A 16,876-nucleotide genomic window follows, 5' to 3' on the forward strand; every position below is an offset into this window, starting at 1 on the left:
ATAGTGGGGTTACATATTTGACTGAACATTACATCACATGCCCAAAATGATGGGATTACATGACTTGACCACGATAGTTGATCAGATATTGATCCAAGACTTTAATGATAGCTCAAATTTCAAAGTTTTCAAAAGAGTGTAAAACCTGAATGATCACATAGATCTCGTCTTCCTGATTTTGGCACCATGAACGATTCAAAAAACTGACACCGTATGAAAAAGTTATCGCCATTTGAAAAAGTCCAGTAAACTGCAACTTCCAAGGATAAAATGATTTTTGGAAAATATTAGAAAAAGAATATTCCAAGGAATATTCCTCAAAATATTCTACAAAATATTCCCAAAATATTCCCCGAAATATTCCTTTTCGCCGACCAATCAGGAGCTGACACTTGGCAAGCCCGGAGGCCGCCACGTGGCCCTGGAATGGCATGTTAAAATTTTGTTGGGTCCGACAAAATCGAACCCGTGACCTACGGTTGGCTAAACAAGTGCACTACCACCTTTGCTATTGTTGGTTCTTAACATTCAACATTGCATATAAAAAGTTTAACCGTTTGAGGTTGGGGATTTGGACCGCCAGCGGTCCCAAAAGACTGGTCACATTACGTGGAGTAAATCGTGGCCATTAAAACTGCTAACCATATCCCTAACCATTGGTGATAATACCGTTCACATGCGCACCAGAGGTAACGGTAACCGCCAGCTCTGACGGTTAAGTTTGGTGGAGTGGAGAAATTTAGGGATTTTTCCAAATTTAACTACAGATAACTGTAGTTTGCCAGATTTAGTGGAGGATCTCTAGGAGATAATGATTAAATGCACTCCAGAAGTTATTTTCGACCTAAGAGAGTGAAACAAGAGGTTGGCTAGGCTAATTGAGGCCTTCTGAAGCCAATGGAATAGTCCAGAGAAGCTAAAGAAGCCATCTTCAAGGAGATTTTCATCCAGGTAGATTTTGGAGCTCAGGGCCACCAAGGGTTGGAGGCCGTTGCAGGAGCTACCACTATCCGTTCTCAACGAACCAACAGGCATTCCTAATTGTAATGAGCCTTCTGAATCCATTTCAAGGGTTTGTAGAAGCATCTGAAGACTTCTAAAGGCCGATATGCTACAGGGAAGTTGAGGCAGCCCAATGTTAACTGTGGAGGAAGGCCTAGATTGGGGATGCAGTACTCATTTTGAGCAAATGAACAGTATATTGTTGATGTCTAATATGTGCTGGAGATAGTAGAAGAGGTTTCAGAGACAGTTGAAGTATTCTGGAGGAGTTAGTGCCATCAAGAAGCTCAAGGAAGCTTAGTGCACCCATTAAAGGAATCAAGTCTAAGGGATTTAGATCTGTTTGCATAATGATGATAGCCATGACAGGGATATAGATGGTTTTCTAAACCCATTGGTTCATTCAATAACCATTGGAGTTGAGTGTGGAACTTGTAAGAGAATTGAAGCCATAATCCCAAAAAGCCAAGTCAAATTGACAAAAGCTCAAGGAGACGTAGCCCACGATATTCGGGTGAACTCCTAAATTAAATTTTTTTTTATGTGTTGATGTTTACTTTCTGCATTATATGGATGTTATGTGTGTCTAATATTAGCATAAACAAATCAACTTAAAGCAATTAAACAGTTAAAAACAAACAAAGACATACACTTGTTTCAAGTACTTAATTCCGCAATTGTCAACATAAGCTAGATCATATAATTGTTAAGCTTTGGAATGAGAGGTTCTTGTAGGTATAACAAGATGTTAAACCCTAATTTTAGATCAGGTGGTTTTAAAGTAGGATTCTTGATTGACAGAGCAAAATATTTCTTGTTTGACTTGATAGGTGTTTAAACAGTACAAAGGATTCTACTGTTTGATTGTTTGTAAACTAACTATTGTTTGAAGTTTGCAAAGGTGAAGGGAAAGCTACTGATAAGCTAAGTCCATGAGAGGAAGAGAAGGATGAAGGGCTGAAGGCATTCTCCTTACCCAAAGGACCTCAATACAATCCTTGAAGCATAAGAGGATTTTTTTACAAAAGGCTACTTGAATAAGAATTTGATTCTACTGCCATTTAGTTCAGAAATTTGTCATTAGTTCTTTGAAAGCTTTGAGAATTTTGTTGAAGTGATTTTGTTCATTTGATAATGGCGACTTCTACAAGTGAGTTTTCCAAATCCTCCTCTTTCGCAAGATTCTTTGATGAAGACATGAATTGAGATTTGTTCATCATGATGGATATGGTGAGAGAAATGAGCAACAAACTTCGAAAGCAGTTGGATTCCATGAAGGAAGAGAAGCAGTTGCTTTTTGAAAAATTGCAGGAAATGGAGAGACAACTTCATATTGCAAATATGGATCTGGAAAAGATGCATGAGTTGGAGACACAGCTCCTTGCTACCAAAGAAGCCTTAGTCAAGTATCAACTTGAAGAAGAGGTAAACAATTCTAGTTTGTCTTCAATTTCCTCTAAGAATGTTTATGTTGGTTCTTTTGAAAAACATACAAGAGGCATAGGGTCCAAGTTAATGTCCAAAATGGGCTATGAAGGAAAAGGATTGGGCAAACATGCACAGGGTATTGTTGAGCCAATAATGGTTGAGGAAAGGCCTAAGTATTTGGGTCTTGGCTATGGACAATCTTATGGAGAAAGTTCCAAAACAGTCATGAAGGCAATTGAAACCGTTCCTAGAAGGAGTTTCATTTCAGGTTCCCTACCTCAAGTTTGTAAAGATTGTATTCTTGGGGAATGCAATTGTTTGAAATATCATTTGTAGGAATAAGGTGTACATAAGCATACACTTGAACCAGAAAGTTGTGAAAACTCTAAAAGCATTGAAGAGATTGATGGTGTTCCAAAGGGAGCTACTTCTTCATTTGATTCACCTCTTCCTGAAGGTGATGAAGGTGAAAGAGAAAGGTATAAATCTGGTTTCAATCACACTTCTTTTGATTATGTTAAGCATGTTAAGAGTCCACATAAGCATTTGAAAAGAATTGCATGTTCCTTTTGTGGTTTGGTTAACCATAGTGTTTCTAGATGTTGGAAGAGAATGGCCACATACAGGAAACTTTTGAAGGAAAGAAGGAAAGAAGCCAAAGGTCCATTGGACAAGGCAAATTATGTTGTCAAGAAGATGAACATGTGTTGTACTTACTGCCATAAGTAAGGACATATTGTTGAAAGGTGTTGGACTCTGAATCCAACAATGCTTCCATGAAATTTGAAGAAAGTGGAGAAAGAGTATGGTAAGAATGGAAAGGAAGTTTCCATAATCGATGTGTTTTAGGATGATCCACATGTTGATGTCGATGTGTAGTTAAAGGAAGCACCTTTGGTGTGGATTGGTAAGAAATGGTTAGAGTTCTTATCTAATTAAAGTTACATGTCTTTTGATGTGAAAAGAAATGTATCACATCTATTTGCATTTCTTTGCTAATGGAATGTAAGTTGCAGGATGAAAAAGTTGAGTATGTAGACTCACTTTATTGCAGCAAAATTATATTCATTTCAGCTTTTAAAGTACATGTACATGTGATCGAGGATCTTGTACTCATGATTGTACTTAAGAGAAAGTTGAAGAATCAAATACATGCATGAGGATGGAATGTATGATGACAGGGATGTTAATGATTTCCTTGTATTTGAACATGTATGTAATTGACTTGATGGGAAGCTATCGACCATCATAATGTTTTGTTTAAACATGCATGTAATGTCATGTCGACTTGGAAAAGTTGACTTGGTCTCCAAGATTGTAAAAAGGAGATAATGATGAAGTGTTTCATCTTTGTAAAAGAATCATTAAAATTCTTTTTGTACATGTTTGACTTGATGGGTCAATTGTTGAAAGGGAATGTTTTTTTTTCGGCTTCGGATTTATTCGATCATGTGTACACAAGATGTAAAGACATGATGATGATTCACATGATGTGAAATTTGTTTCTTTTGGTGAAGCAAGAATTTATGTCATCAAGTTGTTTTCTTGTATTTTGACATTATCTGCTGAAAAATATTTGTAGCAACATTCAGAATATTTGTTGAGAAGATGTGATCTCATATTTGTTGAGCCACCTTGGATCAATAATCAAGGAAGACAGTTCTTAACAAGAGGACAAGCACATCCAGGAAGGAAAGTGTTGCCTATCTTCGAGTTTTGGTTCAAAGGCACTAGCCATGCAGGCGAGTGTATGGAGGCTGAAAGAAGAGGGTTATGTATTCTCATCTACTATTCAGATCAGTATATCAGTCTTTTGGGGTCCAAAAGATTCCTAGTGGGGAGGAGTGATCAGATATTGATCAAGGACTTTAATGATAGCTCAAATTTCAAAGTGTTCAAAATAGTGTCAAACTTGAATAACCGAATAGATCGCGTCTTCCTGATTTCGACGCCATGAACGGTTCGAAAAACTGACACCGTATGAAGAATTTATCACCATTTGAAAAGGTCCAGTAAACTGCAATTTCCAAGGATAAAATGATTTTTGGAAAATATTAGAACAAGAATATTCCCCAAAATATTCCTTTTGGCCGACCAATCAGGAGCTGACACGTGGCAAGCCCGGAGGCCGCGACGTGGCCCTGGAATGGCATGTTAAATTTTTGTTGGGTCCGATGGAATCGAACCCGTGACCTCTAGCTGGCTAAACAAGTGCGCTACCACCTCCGCTACCATTGGTTCTTAACATTCAATGGGCACATGGAATATATAAAGTTTAATCGTTTGAGGTTTGGGGATCAGGACCACCAACGGACCCGAAAGACTGGTCACATTACACAGAGTAAACCATGGCCATCAAAACCACTAACCATATCCCTAACCACTAGCGGTAATACCATTCACATGCCCGCCAGAGGCAACAGCAATTGCTAGCTCTGATGGTTAAGTTTGGCATAGTGGAGAAATTTAGGGATTTTGCCAAATTTAACTACAGATAATTGCAATTCGCCAGATTTAGTGGAGGATCTCTAGGAGATAATGATTAAATGCACTCCAGAAGTTATTTTTGACCTAAGAGAGTGAAACAAGAGGTTGGCTAGGCTAATTGATTCCTTCTGAAGCTAATGGAACAATCCAAAGAAGCTGAAGAAGCCATCTTCAAGGAGATTTTTATCCAGGCAGATTCTGGAGCTCACAGCCACCAGGGGTTGGGGGCAGTTGCAGGAGCTACCAGTATCCATTCTCAGAAAACCAACAGTCATTCCTGATTGTAATGAGCCTTTTGAATCCATTGCAAGGGTTTACGGAAGAATCTGAATAATTCTAAAGGCTGAGATGATATAGGGAAGTTGAGGCAGCCCAATGCCAACCTGGAGGAAGGCCTAGATTGGGGATGCAATGCTCATTTTGAGAAAATGAACAATCTATTGTTGATGTTTGATATGTGTTGAAGATAGTAGAAGACGTTTCAAAGACAGTTGAAGAATTCTGAAGGAGTTTGTGCCATCAAGAAGCTCAAGGAAGCTTAGTGCACCGATTGAAGGAATCAAGTCTAAGGGATCTTAGATTTGTTTGCAGAATGATGACAGCCATGACAGGGATATAGATGGTTTTCTAAGCCCATTGGTTCAGTAAATAACCATTGGAGTTGAATGTGGAACTTGTAAAAGAATTGAAGCCATAATCCCAAAGAGCCAAGTCAAAATGACAGAAGCTCAAGGAGACGTAGCCCACGATATTCGGGTGAACTCCTAGATTAAATTTGTTGTTATGTGTTGATTTTTATTTGCTGCATTATATGGATGTTAGGTGTGTCTAATATCAGTAGAAACAAATCAACTTAAAGTGATTAAACAGTTAAAAACAAACAAAGACATGCACATGTTTCAAGTACTTAATTCCGCAATTGTCAACATAAGCTATGTCATATAATTGTTAAGCTTTGCAGTGAGAGGTTCTTGTAAGTATAACAAGATGTTAAACCCTCATTTCATATTAATAGTCCATACATGACTAAATTTTACAATGAGTTATAACAAAGGCCTTTACATGACCTTTACATCAAGAGACATATATGGAATTTATAACCATGACCAAATACCTCAATAAGGCAATGATAGTCATCAGCAATCATCATACACTGTATAGGATTCACACCATAAGCATCTATCAGCGGAAAAATGCATATTTTCATCATTAATTTACAAGATAAGACAATTTAGCTTTAATATCATCAACCTGTGACCAAGTATGCAACATCAATAGCATAATATTTTTCCTTAGAGATCTTCTATCAACTCATCATCTCGACCTCATCAAAGTAAAATTGATATTTCCCTTAGTAGGAAGAGACTCAATCCATGTTCATCAAAGGAATATGGGTCTTTTGTAGCATAACAACATATCTTTTCATGCATCAATCAACATATGTGAGAACCAAGCATATCATCATAAAGTAAGATAGGGAAAAGTAGTAGCATTCCTCAACATCATCAATATGACCAAATCTTTCAAGCATCAATATGTGACTAAATATGCAATGTCTCCAAGCATCACCCAGTAGTTGTAGCAGTAGTATATCAATAACCATCCTCTTATCTTCATGTAACCTGCCTTTTCCTCATAAGAAGCAATACCATTCTCTTGGCCCATTATCTTCATGCAAGAAGAATTATCACACCATAAACTTCACCAATATGCAACTCAAGTAACCATCCATCATTGATAACCTATGACATAGAGATAACAATATGGACTCGTCATCATCAACCAGGCATAAGACTGTGTAATCAAGCTTTGTTAGCAACCCATGTTTTTGACCTCATATCATCAAGATCAACATGCTCTATATACAAAGAGCTACAATCCTCAAGCAACATACCATGTGTAGCATATCATGTACATGTATCATCACCATGTAACATATGTGAGAACCAAGAACAACACTATAGGAATCATCCATAATTGCACCATATACAACTTATGCATCATTGAAGACATAATGACAACAACATATAAGTAGTGAGTGAAACTCATCATCATCAACTAATGTCAATAAGGACCATGGCATGCATATCCTCTTCATGTAGAATTAACTCTACTAAGTGCAACTTTATCCAAGACTTTATCATCACTAATGACAGAATAACAACATCATATGTGTCTTCAGCAGCAACAACTACACATCATCAATGATATATATACTGAACATCATCATGCAACAAGGAATTCTCAAGAAATCATAATGCCAATAATTCACTATTAGAAGCATAGCAAAGGCTCTCCCTGAACCTGTTTCGACTATTCATTGTCGGGTCTGATCATATCCATCTTCATCAATCAATAACTCCATCAAAAAAACCAAAGAAGCAATGTCATATTGCAACAACTCATAAGCCATCATAAGACAATACTACTTCTAAGTAGTATCTGATACTACTTCTAAGTAGTATCTGATACGAATTCTAAGTAGTATCTGATACTCAACAGACTGTAACCGACCAATGTCAGCATCAGAAAGCCAAATAATAACTAACTGAAGCATATCAAAACTTCCCCCTGAGTTTGTCCCACAGTTTCTTCATCTTAGATAAACATATGCGACTATTTAGACCAAAACTCGCATATATACATGATTGTCCTTTATGAGATCCGTGTACAGAAAGTAAAGAGATGAACTTTCATAACCACAACTCCCCCTAAGCCTGTATTGTATGTTATTGTTTCATTGTTACTACATCAGATGCATTGTTAGTAATATAAGCAACATAAATATCATATTAATATGGGAATCATCATCAAGATATACATATGTGTAGCTCCTCCTGGGATCATACATCATTAATCCTAATGACCCAATAATCATCTTCTGCTCCTCATGAGGTCATGTACCTCACATCACTTCTGTAGTCATTGCGAGAAGTATTCTTTTAAGAATGATGTATTGTAGTAGAGATCATCTTCTTTTACTCTGAGTTAGAATTTCTATGAGAATTCAGTTCTTTAAACACATATAATTTGTCTGGATTTGTGTATTCTCTTGCTATGACTTTTCCATTTTCTTCATCCATAACCTTGCACTTCGTTGATGTAAACACAATTATATTTCCTTTATCCTGCATTTGACCTACACTTAGAATATTCTACTTTATCCCTTGAATAAATAAAGTATCAGCTGCTCCTATATGTTTATTAATTCTGGCTCTACCTTTTCCCATAGCTTTTGTTGGAGCATTATTTCCAAGAATAACCTTACCATATTGTTTTTTTCTTGAGATACTTCATACTACTCTTATCTCTAGTCCTGTGATGAGAGAATTCGTTGTCTATATACCATTCATATTCTTCTTCAAACAAGCAGAGAGAAAGACCATACCTTATATATTCTTCTTCTTCCTACTTATTATACGAAATTTTGGTGGATCCATCTTTTTCTGGTCTTTTGACATCAATATTCTCATCTGATTGCTTTCCATGTTGTCTGAGGTAGTCCATAGATTTGTTCCTACATTCTTTTGCTACATGCCTAAACTTGTTACAAGCATAACATCTTATATGATCAAAGGAAACATAATATTTATGTTTCATATTCCTTCTATTGCAATCAATAGCTTTGTGACAAAATATATTGCAAGCAAAACAATATCCCTTAAAGAAGCCTGAGTACTTGGAAGCTGATGATCTTTCTGTGAAGCGGTTATTTGCTTGAGATTGAAACAATATACTTTTGCAATTGGTTGTAATGTGTCCATAATTATGACATATAAAACATTCAACATTATCAATCAGAGAAGAGAATCAATTAACATTAGTAGTAAATGATTTTCTTTGAAGATTCACTTTCCTTGGTTGTTGATCAGGTTGAATTCTTATCTCTTTTTTGAACATTTCAAGTTTTGCATTGTCACCCTTTAAATTCCTTGCATCAGCTTGTGAACTAGATTCTCCTTCAACAGTTTCATGAAAACCAAGACCAGATTTGATGGCGAGAGACTTTTGACTACTAAGAATATTATCCAAAATCTTAGTACTATCTTGAAATCGAACCTCCATTCTTTGATATTTCTTTTCCTTTTCTAGATTTTGCTTCTTCACACCTTCTTCAACCCTTCTTCCTTCTTCCACTTGCTCCTTTAATTTGAGAATCTCTTTCTTTCAACCCATTTTCTTGTTCTTCAAATTCTTGAAGTAGTTTTTCATTCCGCTTAGCTGGTTTTTCAATATCTACTCTTAGAGAGAGGATCTCAACTTCAAGGCCTTCACAATATTGTTTAGATTCCATATTATCATTAACTAATTTAATATGATCATTGTTATCATATGCCTACAACTTATCTTTAAGATTAACAGCCTTTTTCAAAGCAAGATCAAGTTTTGTTTTAAGATCAAAAATTCTTCCAACCTGTCTTCTTTTGAATCACCAACTGACATAATAAAGGTTGTTTTGTTATCATGTTCATTTTTTGACACATTGTTAGAAATATTATTACCTGGTAGTTCCTTTGAAGAGAAACCTTCCTTTAGGTTTTCTTCATGGATTGCTTGTAGCTTATCCCACCCTTGCTTTGCAGTTGCATAATGCATAACCCTATTTAATGTTGAATCAGGTATGTTATTAATGATGTCACTTAATGACTTACTGTTCTTTTGCACTTCCTTGTCTGATGGAGGAAATTTGGTGTATCTATTGCATACTAAATACCAAACATCACTTTTCAATAGATTAGACTTCATCTTTTCTTTGCATTAGTGATAATTACCATTACTTAGCAAAGGTATGCCTTTATTGTCCATTGTTTCTAACTTGCCTTGATCTCCTACTTCTAGGGCCAACATTTTTTAATCTATTTTCTCTTTAGAGTGCTTACTTTCACTTTTACCCATGAGTGCAAGTTCATTTGTTTCACTGTCATCATCACTATCATTATTTCATAAACAAGGAAATGGACCACAATTAGAACAAAATCCCATACCTGATAATTCTTTGTTACTGTCTTCTTCATTCTTGATCAACAAAAAGCTGGGTTCTCCCAAACCTGAATATTTGTTGACATTTGTAACTATTACTGCATCTGATATATCACTGTCATAGTTTTCTTAAACCCTCCTTCGAGCTATTTTCTTCTTTCCCATCATCTTAACAAATCTCTTTCAAGTGATCAAGCTTCTTCTGAAGGACCTATTGTGATACCAATTGTTGGGAAAAATCTTGAGAGAAGGCGGGAAGGGGGAGTGGGGGGGGGTTGTGAATCAGTGTTTTAAAACTCACTTGAACCTTTCAATTTCTTATTCATATTTCTATACGCTACTATAATGAAGTAAACCTGTGTATGTACGCGATTGTTATGCAGACAACTAGCGTATATCCAGTTAACTAACTTTTCAGTTAATTCATCATCTCTTTAACTTGAACCAGTGTATCGATACTTCATTAGAATTAATTAAACATTAACAGAATAAACCATCACACATAAGCAACACATCAACACCAGAAATTTTAGGTGGAAACCCAATGTGGGAGAAAACCACCATTGTTATCGTCTTTGTCTTCATCTTTTATTATGATGAAAAAATTCTTACAGTATGTGTATTGGCGCAAACTCATACCAGCACACAGGCACCCACCTGCAGAAGGCTACAACCTTCTCTCATTCTCCAACACTCACTGGAAGTGATCTCTAACCCCCTGATCTTGTTTACCAGTCCCCACTGGAAGGGAGCTCCTACCCCCTGATCTGATTTACCAGCTACCTTTGGAAGGAAGGTTTGACTCCCTTACTGAAGGCTCCAACCCTCAACACTTCTGTCCACATTTCATAGTTTTCATACTAGATCTACCTGACAGAAAACATCACAACCTGTAGGTCACCTTTCATTAAATTTTCAAACTGGACCCACTACTATCATTTAAGCCCAATATCAAATAAAAAATTTAAACCAATCATTGAACCAACCCAATCATCAAACCATTGAATAAACCAATTACTGAATCTAAAACAAGTAAAGCAGTTAGATCATCTCAATTCGTTGTATACTCTTCATCAGAATATCAGACCACTTATTGTTCATCGCAGAAAGAAAACTTTGGTCAATCTTATCTCAGAATATATACGTTATTATTATGAGACATACCCACGTATATATGTGCTTTCTCTTCAAATAACCCGCATACAGATCTCAAAACACTGAACCCTAAAACTAAATCACTGCACTATTGAAATCAATCACTGAAACACATGCTAACCTTGTCACAAATCTCTGAACCAAATATAGATCATCTCATAGCAGCATCATTATTATTCAACATATCAGTTCAACCTCAACCGACAATGTCAAACATAGATCATCATGAAATACTTCATCGACAAATAGCACGAAACACAACAACACTGATCAAACATCATATACAGCAAAACCCTAGCATATGTACGCAACCCTTATAAGACACTTTCTCTTATGTACGTGCCTTTCAAGAATCATGCCCTTGTATAGATCTACGCATACTACAGAATCGATATGTGACTACCTAGAAGCAGATCCGCATATTTATACGTTCTTTCTGAAGAAAACATGCATACAGATCTGTAACTCATTGCACAACATAACATTAATCAAACCCAAATCTCGGCATACTCTATAAAAGACACACATCATCACATATCTATCAACCAATAAGCAGATTATTCAATGTTTAGTCATTTCAGATCTATAATATTTGATCCATCATCACACTCCTAGGTGCACACTTATTTCAAATCAAACAGTTCACCAATAACCCATAGTATACACACTTAGCACTTTGATCTCCTTTGTCTCTGAAATGATATTCCTTTGTCCAATATTTCTGTCACATCTGTACTACCCTGAATACTCATCCTGCTACCATCATGCTAACATCTTTATTAAGTAGGTTTCCATTGAGGACAACACATTTGTCATAATGCCAAAAATTTCCTCTATCTCTGAACAAAGATTCTAATCTTTATGTCACATTTGTACTAGCCTGAATACTCATCCTGCTACTATCATGTTGACATCTTTATTAAGTAGGTTACCTTCAAGAACAACACATTTGACATGATGCCAACATAAGAATGGGTTCAATTATATGCAATAGTTGAGTATTTCCATTTAGGATACCCTTCATTTTATAATATTTCACCTATGAAATAGATAGTTTAAGTGTTAGAAGGGTTAAGTAAGTTGTAAAGCTATCCTAAATCCTTGGCTTGCATATTTAGTTGGTGTTTTTTTGCTTTTAAGTCAACAAACTTGTAATTGGCTCTTATTTTCATAATATTGAAGCATTTTTTTGAGTGTCTCAAGAGCCTTAGTGGGTGATTTGGCACTTTATCAATCATCTATTATCATAGAAATTTGCTTTTATGGCATCCCAGACGTTGAGAATTGATTTCCATCATGAATACTCACAGGGGCTTCGTTGTTTCCAACTACTTGTTTAACATCTACCAAATTTCAAGTAACCCATAATCAAAAAATGGAGGGGTGTTGTAAAAACTTAATTTTGTGTAAAGGTCATTATGAGGCTCTATGATTACTATGTTTATTCCACTTACCCAAGTTAGAAGGGCTTCCAACAAGGATTTCCTAGATTGATGAAAGCATAACAACACCGACCAAGGCTCATATCTTCCCTACAACATGTTGTCCTTGTGCCCATATTTGTGCTTCTATTTTTAGTTGGGAGCAAGTGCAAATCCTAGGAAACATAGGTGGAATAGATATTTTTAACTCGTGGCTTGTAGCTGAAGTATTCCAAATTGAATGCAATGAGAACAAGGGTGGACGCACTTGCGATGTATGGACAAGAAGAAGCTAGTCAAAAGAAAGGAAAAAAGTTAGAAAGGGTAGAAAAGGGATAATATCATATTTTCTACCTCTCCAATGTTATATAATTACCTATGGTTAATAAAATGAAAAACATGCATGAGAGATCAGTCTCAAAACAAGATTAAATCAATGCATTCTTATCTAAGATATATGAAATAAATGGACAGTGAATTCAAGGAACAAATAAAAAGGTGACAACTGATTTGGAGTTTCTTATTACATGGGACTCGGGAGGGTATCTTGTATAAATTGGCAGCTCCTTAAAGTAGCCACTAATAATGAAATAAAAAATTACAAAAATTGCAGTCTAGTTCCCAAAACTAGTAAAAGTATTTGTTTCCTAGCCCAATAGAAAAATAATCACACCAAAAGGAGAATCTTATAATAACTAAAAGATCAAAATTAAAAGATTGTTCAAATTTGGACAAATTACATTTTCTTGATTTGTTGCTAACTTTGTAATATATGCCTCAATAAATCACCCAATTTAGAAGGTTATATCAATTTTCAAATAAATATCTACACCATTGGTACTTTAAACAGGTAGAGAGCTCCATACTTGATAAGAAGAAACAAGAATATCAACTTTTGTGTCGTTGTTGAGGTTGATCAAGAGTAAAGTTATTTTAGTCTACAGAAAGAAATAAACAAAAGTGAGATACTGATCACAAAAAATTCAATCTAAAGTTCACACATTATACTAGCATTGAGAAATGAAATTAGGAATGCATACAATTGATGGATGTAATAAATGCAGACATAAATGTATGTTGTTGTTCTTAGTGTTGCATTTTCTTCCTTTCTAAGATCAAAGGGAATTGAACTAATGTTTGATAATTATGCTAACATTGTTCTTGATACAATGTTATTCCTGCTTCATTAAATTTTTTTAGTTTCATTCAAATTTCAAAAGTACAAATATAAGCAACAAAAAAATGTTATCTATCCACATATTAATTGGGATAAAGAATGAATGAAATGAGTATTGCACAATACTTACATCATTCTTGATAGATCCAGGTTTAAGATGGATCTATGCCTATTATGTCTACAACAAACATGTCCCAAATGCAAATTAAAAAGTCCAAAAATCTATAAATATGTCCCTTATTATGAAACTCATGACCAGTGATATAGTCCAAACTTGTTTACAAGTTAAAGATTGTTAGGAAAAAGTACCATTGTAAAATCCCATACACATAATTGTACAATGTTTCGCAAGTAGATATTTAACAAGGAATAAGGCAACATATTCTTATATAGCAATGGTAAATGAAATGGATACACATCTGTAAATATAATTATTTTTTGGTTTATCATGTCCATATGCTTTGTATTTCACGTAAATGTATGATTGACACATTTATCGATGCCTTCGATTCCCAAACACCCAATTTTGGACAGCTTTATCAACTGCATAAAAATGTAACTTCTTCATTGTCTTCCTTTTTTCCTTGAGAACCGATGACGATGTAGCCCATTGAGTCTTATCCAAATTGATGGTGTGCATCTTTCAAATACTCAAATAACATATCTACCCAAACTCACTTTCGTGTTTCCTTTCTCCATCTTCAGGGATATGCCAATTCTGGATCAATTTTCCCCTTACTTCTAGGATCTACTAGTCTGAAAGAAGCCAAAGCATTAAAAAGTGTCATCAAAATCTTGAAGAGACACATGGGCCATACCATTTGGCCCCAACAGAGAAAAATCATTAATTTTGTTTCCTGAATGTCTGGGACTAAAGAGAAAAATCTTGAAAATGATGGTATTTAAAATGAAGATACTCTTCCTACCTTTTACTTAGGTTTTTCCAAGCAGACAAAAGTCGTACAAAATAAACTGGAGAGATGTTATTGATAAAATAAGGAAGAAATTAGAAGTCTAGACAAACAAATCCCTCTCCCTCGTAGGTATAATTCTCCTCATTAAATCCGAGATCTCAACCATGCATGTTTATCAAAGTTCACAATGCTATGGCACCAAAGAGTGTGATCAATCATAGAGAGCCTCTTTAAACAACCCCTATGATAAGGGACATCCATGGAGAAAAAATGGCACCTTTTATATTAGAGATCAGTGTCTAGCTCCATGTGGGCTGCAAGAGGTATAGTAGATCATGGACCACTCGCTTATAATAATCAGGTTTGGGTGCAAAAAATGTTGTGTTAAGAAGGCCATAGTTACCATCAATCAAGCTTTGTCTACAATAAACTTTATTATCACATGTAGATGACATTCCAAGCTAATCCAAATACCTACATAAAATAGAGAAATAATTCATTAATATGCATCAAGTTCCCATATGATATTTGTAATTTTCCCAACAAAGAGAAAATGAAACAAAAATGTAAGTGCATCAAATAGACAAATTGAATTAAAAAGAATTCTTAGGAATGATATGAGACTTGAGAGAGATAATAGCAGAGGATCGGGATTGAAGTTTTGAACATTATGTGTCTGTATAAAATTTAAATGTGCTATTGAGTAATTTATTTGCTAAACAATTGGTTCAATAAATAAAACATAGATTATGATTCTCTAAAATATATAGATGTGAACATTTCCAAGGTAGAACAAGAAAAATGCAATAAGTCTCAACAAAAACTATTCACAAAAGCATATGAAACACGATGCTTTTGATTGTTATAAGATCCACCTGCTTCTCCACCCTAGGAGCTTGTGCAAGGGTCATATTTCTACAAAATAGCTTGCATTTTTTTTAACTTTATAGCTTCTCGACTCAAGTACCTTGGATTAAGTATCTTCTATGTCAAATTCTTATCCACACCTGGGCAATAGAGAAACATAATCACTTCCTATCCAAACTTTTGAATGCAAATCGAAGTTCATATGATTGATTTTATCTCTATCTTATCTATTTTCTCCAAGATTGTATATATGTCGTGTAACAAAATCTAAAACATTTGGCCTTGTCTGTTGAAGAAGCTCTTGAAACCAAGCCAAATCAAAGAATCCATCTGGTGCTACTATTATTGGTTTCTCATGAGAATGCTTGTATATGTTTTTCAATATCTTACTAAGCTCAATTACATCAGCAACATATTGTGTAGCACTAACTTTTGTGTTATTACCACCTCGATTCAACTCATTTCTTGACCACAAAACGAAAGTGTTGGTTGTCAGAATGATGTACAAATGAACAAGATTGATAAACCCACATGTTGAACTAATGATAAAAGGTCCAGTTAAATAAGATTACCAAACTCCCATACATACATGATATAACCATGGTCGACTATGTACTGAATAAAGTTGACATATGATACCAACTATACAATGCATTTAAACCAAATGCCATCATAGACTTATATCACAATGATTAAAGGATCGATTGTTTGATGATAGGGAAAACACTTTGGACTACCAATATAATTAATGGTCAATTTAATTTATATATTGTGAGAAGTAATGTTCTCAATTACCCTATTTTTGTGAAAAACTTGTTGAATTTTTGCCATTTTTTCATCGTAATACAACCTTTGATAAATTAAACACCTTAGAAGCATCCCTAATAAAAGGATGGTAGGGTTGTGACAAAGGCCAAATGTCATATATTAGTTTGTCTTGCAAAGTTCCACCCAACCTGATTTTCAATGGCGAGAATGTTGCATGCCAACACAATTATGTATTACATCACACTTATTTCTAGACGATGTTACACATCTTGTACTCTAACTTACTGAAGCCAAAAAGTTTTGAAAGCAAAAAATAACTTTGTCTCAATGCCATTCCTATGTTAGGAAAAATATTGAGAGGGGAGTGAATCAGTGTTTTAAAACTTACTTCAACTTTACTTTTCTTATTCCAATTTCTATACGCGTCTGTTATGTAGTGAACCCACGTACATGTGTGACTATGATGAAAGAAAATTGTGTATATCCAGTCAACTAGCTTTACATATAATTTATCATTTGTTAATATTTACTGAGTGCATCATTACTTCATTAAAACATGTATTAAGCAGAAACTACGAGTAGTAGAGAGAAGATAGATCATCAACACACATAAACACCAATATTTTAGGTGGAAACCCAATGTGGGAGAAAACCACCACTGTTGTCGTCTCTATGTT

General features: G+C 35.1%; 1 pseudogene; it reads right to left on the minus strand.

Annotated features, from left to right (window-relative positions):
* Positions 1 to 14,863: 14,863 nt before the first annotated feature.
* On the minus strand, positions 14,864 to 16,102 carry LOC149196526 (heparanase-like protein 3; annotated as a pseudogene).
* Between the last annotated feature and the right edge of the window lie 774 nt (positions 16,103 to 16,876).

The sequence above is a fragment of the Pinus tabuliformis genome, chromosome 2_2 (genome assembly GCF_031772625.1).
Source record: "Pinus tabuliformis cultivar Carrire ecotype Pingquan chromosome 2_2, CPIR1, whole genome shotgun sequence".
NCBI lineage: Eukaryota > Viridiplantae > Streptophyta > Pinopsida > Pinales > Pinaceae > Pinus > Pinus tabuliformis.